Here is a 21,763-nt window from a genome sequence, read left to right as displayed (position 1 = left end):
AACACCAGGATAAATAGGAATCATAGCTTGAATGGTAGCTAAAACAGTAGTATTTGAAAATAATGCATTAAGAAGCAGAATTTCCATCAATATGAAATAAAACTAAGATTCCAAAGCTGTCCAATTTTGATGCTTTTACCAAAACTATTCCCTAAACTTCTAATGATACTGTGCTGTGAAGCACTGCATTTATCTTCGTTTTTAGTAGCCTTGTGATTTGTAGCCAGCTGCTTTGTTAGAATTACTGATACACTTTTTAGTAAATCAAGTCTTCTTTGTATCTTGCCCAATATATTTTACTTTGGGTATTTATTTCAAAATGACTGGTATATGAAAGGTTATCCCTGTAATGCAGTCCTGTGTGTTTGTTCTAGTCGCAGAGGCTTCAAGAACATTTTTGTGATATTTTGGCAATAGACTACAAATTTGATACATTTTGTAAGATTATAGTTGACAATAAATTTGATGAAGAATTAGAAAATTCCCTATCATTTTTATACAGTGACAAGCATTTTAATAATAAGCATTATTTACAATATTAAGAAATGTCTTCGTATCTTTCAGTATTTTTTTGGTTGCTACTTCTTTGTCGAATGTTTCTTTATAAGTTTATGGCTACATTACTTGAGCAGATGGAGATGGGAAAATTACAAAATTATTCGCATACCAGCTTTATTTTTATAAATCATAGAACGAAGTACAGAATTTTCAATTGAGTTTGCATTTTAAAGGAGATTCAGCAATTGCAGGAAGACACTGATGAAGCCAATGAACATTCATCTGTACTTGAAAGAGAAAATCAGAGAATGGACATACAAATAAAGATCTTTCAGAACAGGTTAGAATATTTTGATTCTTTTCCAGATTTTTTTTAATATTGGTTGCCGAGTAATATATAAGTCTATTTGAAGATAGCTTAAGTAGAATTACCACATAGGAAATTCTAATCAATTAGGGGCACCACTTTAGCAAAGTTATATCCTAGGCATTGTTTTTCAAAGCCTTCTCTCTTTTTTCCACGTGTTTGATAAATTTTCAAATTGTAGGTACTGTTTGCAATAAGGGCAGAAACAATTCAGAAATAGTTTTTCTCCAGCTTCTGTACCCTATTGTTTTATGTCTCAGAATGTATGCTAGCAGACTGGTATGTATTCCTTCATATCTGTCTTAAATCTGTACACACATGAGTGTGTGTAAACATATGTAAAATTTGTTTTTAATGAAATAAAATTACACTATGGTTTTGGTTTGGGCTTCTTTTTTTTGAGGCAGGGTCTTGACTAACCTACAAGCTCACTATGTAGTCAAGACTCGGGTTGAACTCTACCCTCCTGTGTCAGCCTCTCACATACTGACATGACAGACAGGCACCACCATGTCTGGCCTATTTTTTGTTGTTGTTGTTGTTTTTAAGAAACATAGTCTCAGGCTAGACATGGTGGCACATGCCTGTGATCTTAGTTATGCTGCAGATGGAGATGGGAAATTTACAATGTGAGGCCAGTGCAGGCAAAAGTTAGTAAGGCCAGGGGTGCAGGTCTATAATCCTAGCTGCACTGGGGATGAGGGCATGATTGCAGTCCCGGGCAAAAGTGTTAAGATGATATCAAAAAGTAAACTAAAAAGTGAAAAAGGCAGGAGACATAGCTCAAAGTGGTACAGCATTTGCTTAGCAAGCACAAGGCCAGAGTTCAAATCTTAGTACTGCAAAAAAAAGAAAGAGAGGTCTTTGCTTCCAGCTTCTTTGTTGGGCCATTGATTCCCAAAATTATGCAAAATGTCTCTGACTAGGAACCTGCACTAGGGTTTGTGGTTAGACCAGTGACCCCATAGACATTTAAATATTCAAATTAAAATATGCTGTGCATCAGATGACTGCCATGTGACTGATGACCCCAAAATAATGCTGTTATCAAAAGTCTCTCTGTCCTCAACTGTGAACCCAACACCACACACTAGTTTTGCTTGCTTTTGATACAAATAGAATCACTCAGTATGCTTTGTTTTGGAAAAAGAAAAAAGAAAGAGAGAGACATATACACATTTTGCTAATGTAGTCTGGCCCTGAGCTCTTGGGCTCAAGGCATCCTCCTTCCTAGTCCACTGAGTAGTTAGAACTGTAGGTGCCTAACCACCATGGCCATTTGCTTTGAGTTTGGTTTTATTTTGTTGTTTTTCTAATGAACAAGTCAGTTGATGTAGTTCTATCTCATTCATGTTTTACTCTAATTTTGTTTGTTTATACACAACACACATCTACTGAAAGTATCATATGAGTGGCATTGTATGTGTGCTTTTTATCTAAAAATCTGTTGTCCATACTCTTCCCTCTGCCCTACCATATAATATATATGTATAAACACAAACACACAAACACACAATAGATGTGCATCTTTGTGTGGTCTCTATACTATTGAATCTTGTTTTAGAAAAGTGGAGCCATATATTTGGAATAAGAGTTTACTACTTTTTAATAAATAACAACTTATATTAAACTTAAAATAATTTTATTCCATTAAAATTTTCTTTTCTTAGATTTTAGTATCTCAAATGATAATAGATAATACTGCTTTATTTTTTCAGGTAATATAAGTTAGGCTAACTTGAAGGTTTTTATAAGTTATATTTTCATTTGAAATTTTTCTTCTAACATTCCCAGAATCAAAGATAATACTATTATATAATACTAAAATTTTGTTCTTAGATTAGAGTGCTTTTGATGGAACTTGAAGAAGCCAGGGGTAATCATGTAATTCATGATGAGGAAGTGAGCTCTGCTGACATAAGCAGCTCATGTGAAGTAATATCACAGCATCTAATATCTTACAGAAATATTGAAGAGCTTCAGCAGCAAAATCAGCATCTCTTGTTTGCTCTGAGAGAACTGGCAGAAATCAGAGAAAGAGAAGAGCAAGAAACAACTTCATCTAAGTAAGCAGTTCACTACTTCACTTTGTTCAGCAAACACTGAAATTTCTTTTTTTGTTGTTGCTGTTGGTGGTACAGCAGTTTGAACACAGAGCTTCACACTTATAAGGCAGAAGCCTTGTTACTTGAGCCACTCCACCAAAAACTTCTTAATATGCCTCTAATAGTGCTGGATACTGGGGATATAGTGATAGAAAAAAGAAAATCAATCACAAATACCCCCAAAAAACAGTTTAAATAAGTAAATCTAGTTCAGTGTGACAAGTACTCCCACTAGGTGTGGAAGCATATAGCTGGAGGTCCTAGCCTGAATTACAAGAAACAGGCCAGATTTCATGGGGAAGATTTGAATAATTACTCAAGTTGAACAAAGAGTTTTTTTCGAAAGACAGTCTCTGATGCTCTAGAGGAGGAGAAATGGTTATAAAAGCATGAAGATGAGTTTAATCTGAGTAAAACTGGTTTAATTTTTGCAAACAGATTTTTCAGATGGTGTTGATGAGTACATTTCCTGAGTATTGTATAGTGAGGATTTTTAAGAGGTGGTTCTAAAACAGCAGAAAGGGGCAAAAAAGATAAAAGAAATGAAAACAGTATGCTTAGAGGTATATGAAGGTACTTCATAATTTATAGAAGAAATTAAATTTTCTTTTTAAAAGAAAACTCTTAATTAGAGCCCATGAAATAGAGTTATTTTTTTCCTGCAAAATCGCAGAGCTTCAGGTTAAACTTGAAAGCTCCCTTACTGAGCTGGAACAACTTCATGAGTCATGACAACATCAAATGCAGCTTGTTGATTCCATCCTTCATCAGCATTGATATGTACCATATCTTATTGTCACAAACAACAGGGTTTGATATTACACTACAAGGTAAGTTTTTATGTTATTTTAATGGAGTATTTTGAAATGTTAAGTTAAGGAATAGATTTTGTGACCTAAGCAATAGGCACTCAATATGGTAGCCTCAAATTTGACTACTATGTACAGTTGATTATATAACATGTCATCAGTTCTGAGACATTGTTTTATGTATTACTAAGAAGAAATATTGAGTATTGTTGACATCTCTACATTTTAGAATCAATGAATTATAAAACTTATTTTGGTTATATTTAAAAAAATTAAATCTGTAAGTAATAAACTTCATTTAATAAAATAAAAACACTATTAATGTGTTAATAGATTCCTTATTTCAGGACTCTTGTATTCTCATTTTTCATTTAAATAAATTTGGCTTCTTGAATTGGTAATATGTTTACAGGTAAACATAAAATGAAGCTGACTTATGAAAGCCAACAAAACATTTCATCAGTCTTTCTCCTTATTTTTGAAGCTTCAAGCTTGGGTGATATTTCTCTTGTGTCTGACACTCCAAAACGATCAAGAACCTCACAGACTGTTTCCACTCCTGCTACAGTGTCTGTTATTGAATCAACAGAGGCTGTAGAAGCTAAAGCTGCCCTTAAAGCGGTAAGGATCATGCTTTTTTAAGATCATAGATTATCTAGGGTTTGGGTTTTAGAGAACATAGTGTCATCTTCTAAAGATCTTCAATATTTAGTTACAGGAAAAATTTGAGAACTACAAAAAAGAAAAGGCAGACCATGAAAAAATACAAAATGAGCAGCTTGAGATGCTTCAAGAGCAAGTCACAGATTTGCTGTCACAAAGCACAAAAAATTTCTACCCAGCTAGATTTTGCTTCTAAATCATAAATTTCCTTTTATTAAAAAATTAGTAAAGTCAAAATGTTACAGTCCAGTGTTCAGATAGGTCAAGTTCAAGGGTTAATTGGCAATAGTATTGCTGTTTGTGGACTGTGTTCTAGGATGATGAACTTTTGTGGTTCATGTTTAACATTGGTTAAGAACCAACTAGTAAGGTGATTAACTGGTTTTTTCTGTGAACATTTTATGTGAAAGTGGTGATTTAGGAGCCTTTGTTGGAGTGAATTTTAGCTAAAATTCTACTAAGCAGAGAGAATTGACAAGAGTAAAATCTTTGGTGCCATTTAACAGACTCTTGGGTGAAGTAGAAACAGAAATCAATGTATTGCTTTTTCTTTTTAGGTCCCAGAACAGCAGTGACAGATCACATTGATTACTACTTCAGCTTTTGGTGAAAGAGGAATGTGAGTTCAGTTGTTTCATAATGTTTTTCTTAATTAAAGTTCCGGGAAGATGAACTATCTGTGAGGCAAATAACAAATCAATAATACTATACCATAAAAATATGTACTAAAGAGCTGTTTATCTGCAAAATGTGTCATATAGTTGTCTACTTTTGTTTTTAGCATACTTTCAGTCTTATCAGTAGAGATTAGTGACAGAGAAAACATCTCTCATCTTTTAGCTTGTGACTAGCTTCTAAGATAGGCTATTATTCATTTCCCCTGTGAAGTTATATGACAAGCGTGAAATTCTGAGCTGAGACATGGATTCAGCAATTCAACAGTTGGATGTGTTTTTACATTGTCAGGATACACCATTCTAAAACATTACCTGCAGTTTTTAGTGCTTACATTTCAAAGCCTTTTCAGTAAGAATTTTGAAACATTCAGTGACTAAAAAAACTTAAAATTGCTCTCAGTGTCTTTTTAAAAATTCATGTTTTAAATCTTCCAAACCTGCCCAAAACAGTGATAGGAGCAATAATAAATAAGGTCTGGATCATATTAAGCCATACATGCTGAACACTCACTTGAAGAAATATGTATCTTATTTTTCATAGAGTATATGTACCTTACAAGGAATATTTAAAATTATGGATACAGTTTTCTTGCATTTTTACCTCTGTAAGTTCCAGCACAACAGATCCAGCAACAGCCAATATCAAGCCAACTCCTGTTGTTTCTACTCCAAGTAAAGTGACAGCTGGAGCTATGGCTGGGAATAAGTCAACACCGAGGGCTAGTATCTGCCCAGTGGTTACACCTGCAACAGTTACAAATCCAACTACCACCCCAACAGTGACAGTGATACCCAAGACACAAGTAGAATCACAGGAAGGTTTGTAACATAAGTGTGATGGGACCGACAGCTTACTTAGTTATTTTGAGAAGATGACAGTAACTTCAAAGGATAAATAAGGCATCTGAGTGGATATTAACATTTTGAAGCATATGCCTTTTAAGATACTTGTGCTTAAGTTTTTATTTTATTTTTTAAATTTTGTTTATCTTTTTGCTATAATAGGGATTACTGGGCCTCAAGCATGATAGTCAACTACTCAAAGTACTCTACCACTGAGCTATATTCCCACCCATCCCACCTTTTTATAAATTTCATTTTTTGTGACAGGGTCTTGCTAAATTGCCTGGGCTGGCCTCAAACTCTCAATGCTTCTGCCTCAGCCTCTGAAAAAGCTAGGCTTACAGACATGTACACCACACCAGCCAGGATACTTGTTAATGCAACAGATTTCCTCCTTCTCTCTCTTCTTTTCTGCTTTGCTTTGTTTATAAGGTAATGAAGAGGGAAAATCTATCCCTGTACACATATGGCATGGAGTTTTAGAACCAAAGTGTTTGCTTCTGATGGCTAGCAAAGATGATAAGAAATCTTCTTTGAAAAGCATAGTAAATGGCTAGTTTGGTTCAATCCAAATAACACTTTTCCCTAAAATTATCTGAGCCTCTCCTTTCTTTCTCCACTTTGTTCCCATGTTACTTTATTACTCATTACAGCAATTAAACTTTGTATTTTATTTGATTTTATAAATGACTTTTTACTTTACAGATTGAACTTTAAGTTATGAGTCTCATTTGAACCCTTTACCTAATTCCAAAGTAGATGTTAAGTAAAACTCTGCACAAAATATATTTCCTTAAAGTTGTATCTTCATAAATGTTAGACTTCAGTAAATGCTAGCATTCTGTCTTGTTTTGTCTGTTTGTGGGGGGAGTCCGTTTATTTTGTTTTTTGTGTAGTCCTGGGAATCAAACCCAGCCTCTCACATACGCTAGGCAAGCACTCTACCACTGAGCTATGCCCCTGGCTCCAAACTTGATGCTTGTGTTGTGATATTAATTAAAAACAAAATAACGCCTGATGAAAATTTCTAATTTGACTTTGAGCTCCTTAATTTTCATTAATTTTACTTGGTTTTAATTTAAATGGAAAAATAAATGCAAGAACTGTTTCGATACTTATTGAATTTAGCCAACAGATTATTGCATGCTATCATATTAATAACATAAATAATATAAACGTATATAGTCATCACTTTTACCCAGTGTTTTTACATAGTAAGTGGTAAGAAATATGTACACAAAAACTGCAAAATGTGGGCCCGTGGAGTGGTTCAAGCTGTAGAGTGCCTGCCTAGCAAGTGTAAGGCCCTGAGTCCAAATCCCAGTCCCACCAAAAAAAAACAATTTCAAAAACCACAGAAATGTGACATATACCAAAGAATGGAGAAATATAAGTCCAGTTTTGGTAAAGGTAGATGACTTACATTAAATACTATAATTATTTTTCAGCTATGCAGTCAGAGAGGGCTGTGGAACATGTTCTAGTTTTTGGAAGAACAAGTGGGTCTCTTTGTTCAACTAGTCCTAATGTCCAGCCTTCCACTTCTCAACCCATTTTAACTGTTCATCAGCAAACACAGGCTACAGCTTTTGTGTAGCCCACTCCACAGACTCATCCTCAGATCGAGCCTGCAAATCAAGAGTTATCCTCAAACATAGTCGAGGCTGTTCAGAGTTCACCAGTTGAGCAGCCTTCTACTTCCACAGCAGTGCTTGGCACTGGTGAGATATATTTTACAATGAAGTTAGAGTGCATTTAGAATTGCTTAGATATAACACATATCAAATAGAATGCATATATTCCTAATGTTTCATGTTTACTATTGAATTGGTTTTGATCCATTGTTTTTACCATTAAGTAAAAGTCTTTCTTACTCTCTAGTTCTAAACTTTTTGACTGGTTTTAGAAGCAAAACAACCACAAGCATTATATCTAATTTAATGCAGATACTGACCATAGCCTCTTTATATACAGTTTAAATGTTTTCACTTAAACTTTGTAAATTGCAATTATATATCAGTGTAATTGTAGTGAGTCAGATGTATTATAAAAGTTTTATTAGTGAAAGGTTAGATTAGCATGAAACCATTGAATCAGAGCTTAAGTTGCCCTTTGTTTAATCATAGATAACCAAGAAAACTTATGTCTATGAGCATTAATCTAAGACTTGGTTAATTATATTTGAATCTATATAATTAAATGCCTAATATGTCCTTTAGTTAAGTGACTGAATTAGCTATTTTTAAAAATGTTCTAAAATTATCTTTGTCCAAATGGAGTTAGTATCATGCTCTAATTCAAGATTTAAGTTGCATGATTTTAAAGTTTCAGCTACACCAAGTTCCTCTTTGCCAAAGCATACACGTGAAGAAGAAGATAGCACCATAGAAGCTTCAGACCAAGTCTCTGATGATACAGTGGAAATGCCTCTTTCAAAGAAGCTGAAAACTGTTACACCCATAGGTACTTATGTGTGTAAAGTCCTTTCTGTTTATTTTTATCAGTAGCAATAAGATGCTCTTTTCAGTGATAGCCGAAGACAAGTTAACCTTTTGGGGTCATAACACATTATCTGAAAAATTCTCTTATTAAACTTAACTAAAAAGTTTTCACCGATCACCCATACATTGTTGCTGTCTCCAATGGTGCTTTGTATCTTCACATATCTATGATTGGATTTGTCCTCATTTCAGTAAAAAACACAGAAGAAATAAGTTGAATCCCATTTCAAAGTTGTTTTTTGTTTAATTTGAGGAATAAGGAAGTTTTTAGTCTCATGGACACTTTGCACTCTTATCTACCATTTTTTCCTAAGATTAGTCAGGGGTTGGGCATGGTGGCTCATGCCTATAATTTGGGAGGCAGTTTGGGAGGCAGAGATAGGATGATTGTAGTTTGTGGCCAGCCCTGGCAATAAAGTAGCCAGGCATAAAGTAGCCAGCCATCTATAATCCTAACTACCTGTGAGTGAAGATAGGAAGACTGAGGCAAAAACTTGAGACCGTATCTGAAAAATAACTAAAGCAAAAAGCTCTGCGGGTGTGGATCTTGTGGTAGAGTACTTGCCCAGCAAGTATGAGTGCTTGAGTTCAAACCCTAGTACTGCCAAAAAAAGAAAAAGATTAACCAAAATTATGTTCCTTTTGCTAAAGCAAAACTAATGAGTTTGAGTTAGGTTTTGTCTGACACATTAAATCTACTAAATTAATTTTACTTTCATGAATTAGTAACATTCCTGAGTGACAGATCCTGAAAAGAATTTTGTCTTAATGTCTTATTACACTGTTGTGATTAATAAATTGTACGATACAATTTAGGAAGAAGCTATGACAGAGGAAAGTACTGATGGAGAGGTAGAGACTCAAGTGTACAACCAGGATTCTCAAAATTCCTTTGGAGAAGTAAGCAAAAACAGACTTAAAATATGCACTGTTGAGATAAATGGAAGCATTTGTCCTTTTGAAAACTTGTCTTTACATTTAATGAAACATTACTGGAATTGACCAGTGCCATTTCTGCTTTGTTTTACTTCTGTAAGTGTACTGTTCTCTAGGCTTACATGAAAGAATGTTTTCATTCATAGGTGACAAAGCTTATTCCAAGTCATGAGTTGTCTGAGTAAAGATTGATCCACCATTTTAATATTTGAAAGGACAAGAGTGCTGGTTGAGTCTTATTACTCCTAGTGCCTCACCTAGTACTTCCGTGTTGATTCCCTTTCAGAATTAAAATAATCCATGAAATGAAAAGTACTAGTGCACTTTCTCATGTTTAGAACTCTTATTGAAGCTCCTCCAGAGCAACCTTACTAGTGGAAATAGCATAGACTCTGAAGTCGCAAAGCTCTAGGGTCCATTCCTAGCTTCCCCGCTTAGAAGCTGCATGACTGACTATAAGTCTCATTAACCCTCTCACTTGCTTTGCTTGCTGGAACACTGTAACATATTAAGGTCACTAAAGCACCTAAAATAATACCTACCACATGTACTTATGGTGTTACTACTTTCCTTCCCTCCCCATAAGATAAGAATTCACAGTAATCCTTGACTCTGAAATTTATTGGCCAATTTAATTGTCGTAACGTTACTCTGTGGGTGAAGAAACTAATGCCCAGATAAGTAATGAGCCCAGGTTGACACGTTATTGGAGCTGGGATTTGAACCCAGGCTGTGCGGTTTCCAGCTATAACCTCAAGCTTGAAATAATTCTTCCTGTCTGTATAAACTTTCAGGATAATTTTATTGTGATTTTTATCTGTATAAAATTAAGGAATTTTTTCACATTAGCCCTAAGTAATTATAGACTGCAAGTGAATTTTAGTTTCTTTGATGAATTAATTTTACCACTTTCTTTTTACTTAAAAACACAAAGCTAAGCCTTTGGATACATAGTACTGTAAATGACATCTGTTTTATGTATCTATTGGAGTGTCTGATGTAAAGAACAGAAAAGTAATTTGAAAAAAATTAGAACTTTGACTTATGCTAGCTTTTTCTATACTTACACTGAAGGATACAGTGGTCTATAAACACTGTAGGTAATTACTATTTCCTATTTATAATTTGTTTGTTTCATTCTGAGCATCACAATGGCACTTAAGTTTCAGATTGCAGAGCATTTTGGATTTTCAGATTAGGATGCTCAGTATAGGTCCCTATTGTGGAGTTAGAAGGTTTAAAGTACTCAGCTTCAGGGGGGAAAGTTTATTTTAAAAAGACAATAAAATAGCTTACTTTATCAGTGTGTTTCTACTTTATCTCTAGTTTGGGAAAAACAGCATTTTAATAAAATGTTGCAGGCTCATGGACCTTTTGTCTGACTGGTCTGCAAGTGTATTGTGCATTTACCACACTGGCAATGGAGCACTTGAAATACAGCTAGTCCAATTGAAATAAATATAAAATATTCACTGCATTTTGAAGGCTTAGTGATAATTTAAAATTGTAAAATATTTGATTTTTACATCAGTTACATTGAAATAACATTTTGGTTTTTTATTGTTGTACTGCAGGTACATTGTGACATTTACAAAAGTTCTTACAATATATCATAGTTGAATTCACTCTTTCCATCATTCTCCTTTATCTCCTCTTCCCTCATTCCTGGAATAGTTCAGCAGGTCTCATTTTTCCATTTACATATATATGTACAGAATATTTCCACCACATTCAACCTCCTACTCCCTTTCTTTATATACTCCCCCTCCTACTGGTATCAACCACCAGAAAGGACCTGTTACCTTCCTATTTTCTGTTTTTGAAAAAAATGTATTTTTGTTTGCTTAAGCTAGCTCCATAAAATATACTACTAAAACTCATTTTACCACTTATCTCTTTTATTAAGTTTCTGGTAAAAAGTCTACAATTCTCTTGGATATCACACATCTACAATATCAGACTAGTAGTTTTGAATAGCCACATAATCTCCATATACGTTTATTCTTATTGAACTATTTCTCTATAAGGTTTATGTAATATATTCTACTGGAAGACAGTAAAGAAAGTCAAGTTTGCCATATATTTTAAATAAATTCTCCTTTTAAACAATATATTTTTTAAAAATAAAATGTTGCTAATCCATAAATATCCTTTAGTCTTTACTTCAATCTGTAATATCTCACACTTTTAGGTGTATTTGACTTTTCTAATTTAGTTTGTAAATTTTGGACTTTTTCATTTTTAACATGAGTCACCCAGGGAGATTATTATCCCTATGGAAGACAGTGAAGAAACTTTCAATCTCTACAAATAAATCTTGGACCACTTCAGTCTGATCAGCATATGACTTTATCCCAGGCAAAGGAGATGATGTTATTGTAATTGACAGTGATGATGAAAAAGATGATGATAATAAAAACGATGGAGAACATGATGTGAGGAGAATTTGGTTTTGAAAGGATCCAGTATTTTTAAACTTCTTATTTATTTGTTTGTTTTGCAGAGAGCTAGGGCTCTCTACCACTGAGCTACATCCCAGCCCTTGGTTTTTTGAGACATGATCTCATTGTGTAGCCTAAACTGGCTTCAAACTCACAGTCCTCCTGTGCGCCTGAGTGCTGGGATTATGGGAATATGTGCCACCATGCTTGACTCAGTATTTTTAAACTACAAGATGAAAATGCATTTTAAATCTTAGATACTACCAATGTATTAGTGAATTCTGATTACCAGGTTCAGTAGATTACATTATTTTTCTCTTATCTTGATTATTTCAGAAAAGAGCAATTTATAATGAAAACAAACATAGAATACCAATAACAGAAAGTCCCAGTTTTTAAAATTTTGGGTTTTTTTTTTTAGTGTTTGCTGAGCCATTTATAATTTATTTTTGGTCTTAATCTTCTTGACAAATGTCTGAATGTGCCAAATCTCATCTGAATTTAATTATAAACACTATAGTTTCTGGAGATGAAAAGAAACAAAAAATTGTTTTTTCTCCTCTTGGAGCCCTGTACTTATTTCAGAAGTTTTTGAGGTATCATCATTATTAAGTGACATTTCAGTGGAATTTCATACTTCATTTTGGGATTTATTCCTGCATGGATAGTTTCTTCATTTAGATTCTTTTGTTAATAAAGCAACATGTTTTTTAAGCTCCTGATATGGTATAATATTATTAATTTTCAACTTTATTCAAATTGAATAGAGTTAAAGTGGACCACTCGACACTTTGTGACCTACAATGTTTGCACAGTGCCATGGGAATAGAGATCAGAATTGATCATTACTGTACTAATTCCCTGAAGGGTCATAGCTGTGCTTTTGGTATCACTGAACTAATCCTATACAACTCTGAGGTTAACCCCTCTGTCCTGATCAATGATGAGTAACTTTAAGTCCTTAAGTGTGGTATTAAGATGTGCATACCATGTGGGCCATATCCTCGATCTTAATTCACATACGGGGATTCTTCCTTCTACTAGGATTGTGAAGAAGATGAAGAAGACAACAATGATAACAAAGATGACACTGGGATGGGAGATGAGGGTGAAGATAGCAATTAAGGAACTGGTAGTGCAGATGGTAATGACGGCTATGAAGCTGATGATGCTGAGGTAACTGGTTAAAATTTTGACCATTTTCTTTAAGAGTTTGCTTAGAAAATTTGCTGCTTTCCTATAATACAGAAAGGCCTACTTTATGCCTTTCCTTTGTTTGTTTGGTTTCATGGATTATTTTGGTTTTCTATGGTTTAGTTAATCATTTGGTCTGGTTTTTAAAGGTAATTATTTGATTTATTTGAGCTTAAGTAATCATGTTTTTTTCTTAGGAGGGTGATGGGACTGATCCAGGTACAGAAACAGAAGAAAATATGGGTGGAGGTAAAAGTAATCAGAGAGCTGCTGATTCTCAACACAGTGGTGAGACATTACTAATCTTTTCTAAATTGAATATTTCTGAAAATATTTTCTAAACTAGAATAGTACTTTATCATTCAGGTAATAAAACTGTATTTAATATGTTGGGAACAAAGGACTCTTATTAAGTACTATATTATACTATGGCCTACATCCTTGAACTGCTGTAAAATTCAAACATACTGAAATTTCCAAGGTACTTGGAACAAAGCTACTTTCTGTTCTCATTAACTGGAAAAATTAAAACGGGAATGTGTAATAGATGCTCACGACCAGAAGAGGCCAGTATAATCAAGCTGCGTGTTTTAAGATTTGTGTATATTGGAGACTTGCGATGTTGTCGTGCAATAACTAATGGGGGGAAAAAGACTTTCTAAAATAAATATAGCATGACTTCTTCTAAATCTCTAAAAGAATGAGTCCTGAAGATCCATTGAAAACTTGTAAGCATTAAAGGCTTATGGAAATTACAGAAATAATTTTGTTTTAGTATTATTGCTTTAAAATGTGTTTTAAAGAATTAGTGATCATGTGGTGTAATTTTCATAGATTTACAGATAATAATATAAAGTCAAAACCAGTGGGGTAATGGGAAAAATGCACCTGGATTATTGTATATGTGTGGATATTTAAAAGGAAAAGGTATATTTTTATTTAATATAAGGCAAATGCAAGCAACTTCTTTTAAATTTTAAGAGAAAAAAACCAATGAATATTGAGCTATATAATAAACAAGTGTCTCTGTAAACATTTCATAGATTAAATGTTAACTCTGCCATTTTTTGCAGATTCAAGACACATACTGAATGCTCACTGAATATTCATGCAAGACCTTCTTTTTATTTTTTTCATTGTTGTTGCTGTTTTGTTTTGTTGGTTTTGCAGCCAAGCAAAAATAGGCCTAGATGTCTGGGTAATAGATGGATTATGGTACATTGCCAGAAGTTACTTAGGGCTTTTCTGAGCACCTTTACTTGTCCTAAATTCTTACCTAAACTTCCTAACTGTAGGTACATAAAGAATCTGAATCCTTGAGAAGTAAAGTGACTTAAGTATAGTCACAAAGATGTTAGAGCAAAGATAAGACTCTAGACCTCAGACTTACAAACTACTAAGTCTGTGACATCTTACCTACTTTTTATAGTAGAAGAGAGCTCTTTTGCTTTACAAGGTATGTAGAAAGCCTAGACAGAAGAGGGTCAATTGAACTTGAAATGTAGAAAAAGCAAAATAAAAAGTTGCCACTGTATAAGGCTTTCTCCATCCCCCTCCCTCACTGCCAATGTTATTTGTTACACTGGTACTCTGAGAGCTGACCTTTAAGTAATTTTCCCACCAAAGAGCAAAATAAAAAGTTGCCACTATGTTAGGCTTTCTCCACCCCTCCCCCCACAAATCTTATTTGTTACACTTGTACTCTGAGGTCTGACCTTAAGTAATTTTCACACCTTATTTCATGTGTTGCCATGATAACTAAGCTAAGTACTTTTTTACCATTATTAACAGTCTTGAGAATAACCTTACTTTTACTTGTATATTAAATTTGCTCCATTCACCAACAAAAAACAGACTGAAAGAGGTTAAGGGACTTACCCAAAGCCACACAACTCATAAGGGTTGTTATCTGTGGGTCCATAGCTTACAGTTGTTGACACACCATCTCACTAATTTACTTCTGGATATAGACGTGAAGTGACTATTCTTCCTGGCAAGATGAGTATATTTGGGGATTGTCTATGTTATTTTGTGGCAAAATTTTAGTTCAAAATAACCTTCTTTTCCTATAGGTGAAGGAAATACAGGTGCAGCACAGTGACCTTTTCCCCAGGAGACAACTAGAGAACAGCAGCCATCACCAGCATTTGAAAGACAGACTCCTTGTGCACCCAAGTCACCAAGACGTCTACCCCATCCACTTCCCCCATGCCTGACCATTCATGCTCCACCTCAAGAGTTGGAACCACCAGTTCAGGTAGAAAAAAAAACTGGCTGTTCAGAGAAATGAACTTTTAAAATATTGGCTTTTCTATCTTTCTATTAGGGATTATTCTTTTTTTCAGGAATTAAATTAAGTTTTTCAATGTTTTGGGTTACTTTTATAAGACTTTTTTAAACTAAAACTAATCTGATTTCCTTTCCTTGAATTATGGCAGTAGTTTACTTTTATAAATTGATTGAAATTTGGAAAGATAAGGCTTACTAGAAATTGTATATAAATTGAAATATATAGAAACTGAAATGATTGTAGTCATAGCAGATAAAATTGTGGTTGCTGTTTCTTCAGGTTACAAAAGATGATTTCCTTGAATTTTAAAGTAAAATGCTTTTTGGCAGCTCAGTAACATTGTTTTTTAATGTTCTGTCTTTGGAATTTCTGTTGTAGTTTTTTCCATCTTGCTTGCAATCACATATTTCTACTTTTAAAGTTGATGAAAGAGTGTATGACCCTTCATGTGTTTAGGAAGTAGCAGATTTGCATATATATTAACCATAGGCTCTTGCAGAACACAGTAGGAAAAGTATAATGCTTCTATTAATCCACTGTGAGTTTTGCCCTGGAATATACTATGTTCAAGACTAATTAAGTACCAATAGTGAAAATCACTTCATTATTTCAAATACAAAGTCTAAAGGATCATGTATGGATGCCGTGACATATATTCAACTTACCAGTTTAAAAGTAGAATTGTCTTAACTGGGAAACAATTGATAAGAAAGCAGTATTGCTACTTGAATTACAAAGACCACTTAAGCCTTAAAATCCAAAAGTAACATTTTCAGTTAAGGAGATAGGAATAAAATTAATTTATTATACAAATAAAATAATAACATAAGTTGGTTTTAATTTAAATATTGGGTAATATTTTGTGTGTTGGTTAATTTTACTATAAATTTGGGGTCGGGGACAAGTACTAAGGTTTGAATTCAGGGCTTTGTGTGTTCTTGGCAGGTGCTCTCCCACTTGAGTCATGCCCTATAGCCCTTTTTGCTCTGGTTATTTTGGAGATAGGGTCTCAATTCCTGTCATCGCTGGAAGAACAGGTATAAACCACCATGCTTTTTTCCATTGAGATGGGAATCTCACAAGTGTTTTTGACTGGACAACACTGGAGCCATAATCTCCTTGATCTCAGCTTTCCACAGAGCTTGGGTGGCAGGCATGCTCCACCATGCCAGGTGATTATTTGAAATGGGGTCAATGGTGATCTTCCCAATCTCAGCCTCCCAAGAGGCTAGAATTACAGGCATGAGCCACTGGCACCTGGCTTGGTTAATAAAAATTTTTTATTCATTACTGTAACTTAAAATTTGTGTGTTAGGCATACTGATATATTCTTACAGCCCAGTTACTCAGGAGATAGAAACAGGAGGATCATGGTTTGAGACCAGCTTAGGCAAAAGTTAGCAAGACCCTGTCTCAAATACAAACCAGGAATGGTGGCACACGCCTGCGGTCCCAGCTACTTGGGGGTTTGAGGTAGAAGGATTGTGATCTGAGGCAAGCCCAGGCAGTTAGCAGGAGACCTATCTGAAAAACAAACTAAAAGCAAAAAAACTGGGGGCATGACTAAAGTGATAGAGCACTTGCTTCCCAAGTGCATGGCCCTGAGTTCAATCCCCAGTACCATCACAAAAAAGTCACTGATTTTTTTAAATACAAGAATCTATCAGTTTTTGAGAAAATATCTTGATAACTACAAAACTGCTAACATAAGCAGTTTTATTGCCAGATTGAAAAGCTGTATTTATTGCTTTTGGGTGTTTGGTTTTTTGCCTAATTCCTCAAAACAAATACAATCACTCTTTTTAAACATAGATGATTCGGATGACTAGGAGGCAATCTGTAGGACATGAGCTTCAGTTGTCTCCAGCAATAGATGGCATGGTAAGTATCTTCCCATCGTGTAAACTGTGTGAATAGCTCATGTGCTTGCTGTTGTGCCTGCTGACTATGTTTTCTGCAGCAACATCTTTTTAATGACGAAGATAGAACAGTTCCACGTACTCCAACTCTTGTCATGCCGCATCAACTGATGGATTTCCTGAAGCTTTTCAGTAAGTTAATGAAGGAGAAACATATTTCATGATTAATCAATTTCTTTCTGTTTCCCCATTAATTTGCTTATTATTTGATTTGTTATGTGCTGAGTCCTTTACTGTGTACTCATCAGCACTTGGAGTAGGAGGGTCGAGAATGTCATGTTGGGGAAAATTACACAAATGCAAATGAAATACATGTGCTTCTATTAAGAATTTTAAATTGAAAGAAAGTTTAGCAATTGCTAAAAGGATGGTGTTTGTGGTTAGAATACTTATGTTTAAAACTAGCTTTACTGCTTTTTCTCCTGAGTAACCTTATTCTATTTATTTATTTATTTTTATTTTATTTATATTCATTTATTTACAGATGCATACATTGTTTGGGTCGTTGCTTCCCCCTACACCCCACCCCCTCTTTCCCCCCCCTCAACCCCCCTCGCTTCCAGGCAGAATCTGTTCTGACCTTATCTCTAATATTGTTGGAGAGAAAACAAAGGCAATAATAAGAGAGACAAAGCATTTTTGCTAGTTGAGATAAGGATAGCTCTGTAGAGAGATTCCTAGCTTTGCTTCCATGTACCAATGTGTTACATCCCACGCTAATTCATCTCTTACTGACCTTTTCACTAGTTCCTGACCCCCGTCTCATATTGAGCTCTGTCACTTTAAGGTTCCTGTATTAGTTCCTCTATAGTAGGGACATCAAATACTTTCATGTTTTGGATTTCTTACCTATCCCCATGTGATCCAAGTCCAACTATATTGCTGCACTTGCTCTAGATCTAAAGTCTGCATATCAGGGAGAACATATGATTTTTGGTCTTCTGAGTGTGGCTAACCTTGCTTGGGATGATGTTCTCCAGTTCCATCCATTTACTTGCGAATGATAAGATTTCATTCTTTTTCATGGCTGAGTAAAATTCCATTGTGTATAAATACCACATTTTCTTAATCCATTTGTCAGTAGTGGGGCATCTTGGCTGTTTCCATAATTTGGCTGTTGTGAATAGCGCTGCAATAAACATGGGTATACAGGTGCCTCTGGACTAAAGTGCTTTACATTCCTTTGGGTATATCCCCAAGAGTGAGTGGGATTGCTGGATCATATGGCAGATTTATGTTTAGATTTTTAAGAAGCCTCCAAAATTTTTTCCTGAGTGGTTGCAATTGCTGGCATTCCCACCAGCAGTATACTCTGTTTCCTTTTCTCCCACATCCTTGCCAACACCAGTTGTTAGTTGTGTTTTGGATGATGGCTATTCTAACAGTGGTGAGGTGGAATCTTAGTGTGGTTTTTTATTTGCATTTCCTTTGTGACTAGAGATTGTGAGCATTTTTTCATGTGTTTTTTGACCATTTGAATTTCTTCTTTTGAGAAGGTTCTGTTTAGTTAAATTGCAGATTTCTTTATTGGTTCATTGATTTTGGAAGAGTTCAGTTTTTTGAGTTCCTTGTATATTCTGCTTATCAGTCCTCTGTCTGATGTATAGCTGCCAAATATTTTCTCCCCTTCTGTGCATGGTGACTTCAGTTAAGAGACCAAATCTGTTGTTGTGCAGAACCTTTTTAGTTTTATGAAGTCCCATTCGTCTATGCAATCTCTTAGTTGCTGAGCTGCTGAGGTTCCATTGAGAAAGTCCTTGCCTATATCTATTAGTTCCAAAGTATTTCCTACTCTTTCCTGTACCAACATTAGAGTTTGGGATCTGATATTATGGTTCTTGATCCATTTTGAGTTAATACTGGTATAGGGTGATAAACATGGATCTAGTTTCAGTTTTTTTCAGAATGCTAACCAGTTTTCCCAGCAGTTTTTGTTGAAGAGGTTGTCTTTTCTCCATCATACATTTTTAGCACCTTTATCAAAGACAAGTTGGTTATAGTTGTGTGGCTTCATAGCCGGATCCTCTATTTTATTCCACTGATTTTCATGTCTGGTTTTGTGCCAGTACCATGCTGTTTTTATTGCTATTGCTTCATAATATAGTTTGAAGGTGGATATTGTGATACTTCCAGCATTGTTCTTTTTGCTGAGTATTGCCTTGGTTATTCATGGCCTCTTGTGTTTCCAGATGAACTTTAGAGTAGATTTTTCAATCTCTGTAATGAAGGTCATTGAGATTTTGATGGGAATTGCATTAAACATGTAGATTGATTTTGGTAGAATAGCCATTTTTATTATGTTGTTTCTACTAGTCCATAAGTACAGGAGATCTCTCCACCTTCTGTAGTCTTCCTCAATCTCTTTCCTCAGGGATTTGTAATTTTCCTTGTAGAGGTCATTCACATCCTTTATTAAGTTTACTCCTAGGTACTTGATTTTCTTTGAGGCTATTGTAAATGGAATTGTTTCCATATATTCTTTCCCAGTTTGTTCATTATTGTTGTATAGAAAAGCTAAAGATTTTTGTAAGTTGATTTTGTATCCTGTAACCCTACTGTAGCTGTTGATGGTGTCTAGGAGTTTTTGGGTAGAGCCTTTTGGGTATATAAGGTACAGGATCATATCATCTGCAAATAGGGATATTTTGACAGTTTTTTTTAACCTATTTATATTCCTTTTATTTCTTCTTCTGGCTAGGAATTCCAGTACTATGTTGAATAGGAGTGGGGATAGTGGGCACCCACATCTTGTTCCTGATTTTAGGGGAAATGGTTTCAGTTTTTCACCATTAAGTATGATGTTGCCTGTAGGTTTGTCATATATGGCCTTTATGATATTGAGGTACATTCCTTCTATTCCTAGTTTTCTCAGAGCTTTTATCATGAAGTGGTGTTGGATCTTGTCAAAGGCTTTTTCTGCATCTATTGAAATGATCAAGTGGTTTTTGTCTTTACTTCTATTGATGTCCTGTATTACATTTATTTATTTGCATATGTTGAACCAGTCCAAAGAGATACATCTGATTTATTGCCACAGAGTATCTGTTCAGTATACACATGTACTTGGTGACATGTTTCTGTAACATCTTTTTGTGTGGAAACACATGCTGTCTTTGGATCAAGTGCTCTGAGGATTCTGGGTATTTTATTTATAGTTTGATTCCAACACCATCAAACACTTTCTCCCTTAAGATACACCAAGCACTAGACTGTTCACAACTTGAATGCTGTCACAGTATCGTACATACTTTCTAGGTCAGCTCCTACCATGTCTTTGATCTGTTTGACCTGTTTATTTGGTCTTCTCTAAGCACTCTCACTTTTCCTCGGACATGTCATCATCTTGTCTCAGAAACTGTACTCTTGTGTGTCCAACCCTCCTTCAAACGTTTTAATACTATTAAAGACCAATTTCTAATGGTCATACAGTTATATAATTCAGAAAGATGTTTAATGGATATTTAATGGGCAGAGAAAGTCAATTCATTTGCTCAACCAAATGCCTTAGCCAAAGTCAAGGTCAGTACAAATAGTTAATTTTTCCATCCAAAAGTGATATTGATATTTACATAATGGTGTTGTGTGTGCTTGTTCAGATAGGGCCTGTTACAATTTACTGAAAGCTATCATCTTTACTGTGCTAATATACTTCATTTTTGTTTTCTTATTCTGTCCTTAAAATAACCTTAACATATAGGGTGCATGTCAAAGAATATACCGATAGCTGTAACAAAACAACTGAAAATAAATATTCAAATAAAATAGAAATGTGTTTCTTATTCCTGTAAAGAGATGAACATGTTTCAATTCTGTGGAGAGGGAAGCTGCACAAGGTAAACTCTGGAACAAAAGTGCATGGGGAGTGTGTGACCATTAGATTTTATAATGAGTGGGTTTCCAGTGTACTGTGGGTTGTGATTGTCAGTTGTAGAAGAGAGTGTGAGAGGTTGGTGATAGGATTCCTGTTTGTGTTAATGATAGGTCTTTTCACTATTGGTCTTTTCTCTTTGGTTTACTTTCCACTGACTAGAACTTGGATCGGTACAATATGTAATTGCAATGCTGAGAAGTAGTGCATTTGTGTCCACAGGAAGAAGTGCAGCTGATGAACAACTGGCTTTCTCTGCCTCAGACAGAGTATTCCTTCAGTACTGGAGCAGAAGCTTTGTAACTTTAACAACCAAGATTATTCTCATGTACTCACTAAATTGTTAAAATTAGGATGTGATGACTGTCCTGACTTCCAAAGGAAGGGCTATTGAGCATTCTTCAGTGAATGCTTCAATATTTAGCTTAAACAATTTCCTGTGAGTAAGTTTCTGAACTTAGTCATAGAAGACACTAATTATGTCCTACTTTGGGAGAAGCTGTAAGGACTCTTGCTGGAATGAAATGGGAGTCCTGAATATCTTTTGTCTTTTTCACTGTTTAGTTCAATGTATTACCTGATGTGAGTCCCACTTTTATCTACTGTTATAAATTGGAAGATCTTTAATAATTTTCCCTAAGAAGAAAGTTAA

The 21,763-nt window shown here is 34.8% G+C and overlaps 1 long non-coding RNA gene and 1 pseudogene across 1 annotated transcript in view; both read left to right on the top strand.

Moving 5' to 3' along the window:
• Positions 1-17,379, top strand: part of LOC141416506 (nucleoprotein TPR-like) — a 33,871-nt pseudogene extending 16,492 nt beyond the window's left edge.
• LOC141416841 (uncharacterized) overlaps positions 1-21,763 on the top strand; it is a 451,556-nt gene that overhangs the window by 296,177 nt on the left and 133,616 nt on the right. The gene's annotated exons all lie outside the window — the stretch shown is intronic.

This window comes from Castor canadensis, chromosome 14 (genome assembly GCF_047511655.1).
Source record: "Castor canadensis chromosome 14, mCasCan1.hap1v2, whole genome shotgun sequence".
Lineage (NCBI taxonomy): Eukaryota > Metazoa > Chordata > Mammalia > Rodentia > Castoridae > Castor > Castor canadensis.
The sequence above is the reverse complement of the archived record's forward strand: the minus strand, read 5'-3'. Positions and strand labels throughout refer to the sequence as shown.